This window comes from Chinchilla lanigera, unplaced genomic scaffold (assembly GCF_000276665.1).
Source record: "Chinchilla lanigera isolate Chin_1 unplaced genomic scaffold, ChiLan1.0 scaffold00004, whole genome shotgun sequence".
In the NCBI taxonomy this organism is placed as follows: domain Eukaryota; kingdom Metazoa; phylum Chordata; class Mammalia; order Rodentia; family Chinchillidae; genus Chinchilla; species Chinchilla lanigera.
In genome coordinates this window covers 29,562,678-29,564,461 of record NW_004955405.1, presented here as the reverse complement: position 1 = coordinate 29,564,461, position 1,784 = coordinate 29,562,678, and positions in this window count along the sequence as shown.

Sequence of the window (1,784 nt, the reverse complement as noted above, 5' to 3'; positions counted from 1 at the left end):
ATCTGTGCCCTCTGCTGCTATTCATCAGCCTCATTTGTATCATTTTTAAATATAAATATGTAAAGTATAACTGAAATGGTTTTCGCAAGAGCTTCAGGTTCCTACCTCTCTACGGGTGCATGGCACCAGCACTCACCCAGCAGCCCAAATCTAGACACTTAGAGGAGATTCTCTGGACCTTGAACCAAGTTGTATTTCTTTTTAGTTCTTTCTTATTAATTTCTCTTAAAAGTGTCCCTTACCTCTCTTCCTAACCCTTCCACCTATATTACTGTACCAGTCTTCCAGATGCTTTCTTTAAGTATTTCCCCAATTCAATTTGTCTCTTAAGTCATCTTTACAGTTATCATTCTGAAATCCAAATCAAATTAGACATGGAGCTAAAATCTTTCAATGCCTTTCTGTGAAAAAGCTCAATTTCTGGATGCTTAAGAAAAGCCGTTCATGATAATGAACTCATTGAGATCAGGTTCGTAGCTCACTTATTTTGCTAAAGTGCTCAGTACATATAAGGGCAATAAATAAACGAGGAGCAAGTTTCTGAAACAAAATCCCACATCAAATACATGTATTTCCTTAGCGTCAAAAGTTTTAAAATTAATTTTATATGTATTCTCTGCAATTACTGAATACTTGCCTATTGAATCGTAAATAAGAATTATACAAGATTGCATAAAAGTGCAGATTTAAAATTGAAGAAAAAGGCTCATATACTTTAAACAAATGCTTAGAAGTGAAAATACAGTATTATGCCAGTTTTACATATTGAATTGTCTGATGCATATTTGCAAATTGCTTTGGAAAGATGCTTCACATTTTTAAAGCACTTAAAGCTGCAGGTTAAACTCTTTGAGCATGAAGCACAGTGAAATTTGCAACTAACTTTCAAGTGGTGCAACAAAAAGTGTATATATATGCACATAAACCAAGCACAAATAGAGAAAGAGAGAGGGAAAGGGTCAGCCCAAATGTGAACAGTGCTTGATATTAGGGAATATAGATGTATTATATGCATATTGGGTTCTTCAGAGAAGTAGAACCAATAGATTCTACTCTTCCTATATATACATTTGTATACGTATATATGACACATACACTTAGGAAAAGATTTGTTATGAAGAATTAACTCATGCACTTATAAGAGCTGAGAAGTGCCATGATCTGCAAGGAGGAGACCCAGGAAAGTCCATGGTATAATTCCAATCCAAATCTGAAGACTTCATACCTGGAAGGGTCAATGGGGCTGACTCCATCTCAAGGGTAGAAGATCAATGTCCAGCACAAACAAATAGGCAGGATGCAGAAAAAGTGCAATCCTTCTTTCACCTTTTGTTTTATTCATGCTCTTGATGGATTAAAAGGGGCCCACTCACCATGCATAGGGCAATATTCTTTACTGTCTCCACTGACTCTGATACTAAGCTCATCCGGAAGCAAGTTCACAAATACACTTGGAAATAAATTTTAATCTGGCAACACTTGGAGCAAGCAAGTTAATACATAAAATTAATGATCACCATAGATAATAGTATATGGGTTTTAAACCTGAATTATATCATTGTACTATACTTTTACATTTCTTAAATGTGTAAAAAATTATCAAAAGAAAATATCAAGGAGAAGAACACAAATGGCAATGTTTAAAACCATTGACAACCTTATTGGTTGAGCATTTTAAAACAATCTTTATGAGGCCAGGACGCGAGAACAAAGACCCCGGTGACACTGCAGACTGAGTTTCTAGGCGCTGGGAGGCCCAGGGGACGGGCGGGGCGAGCAGGCCC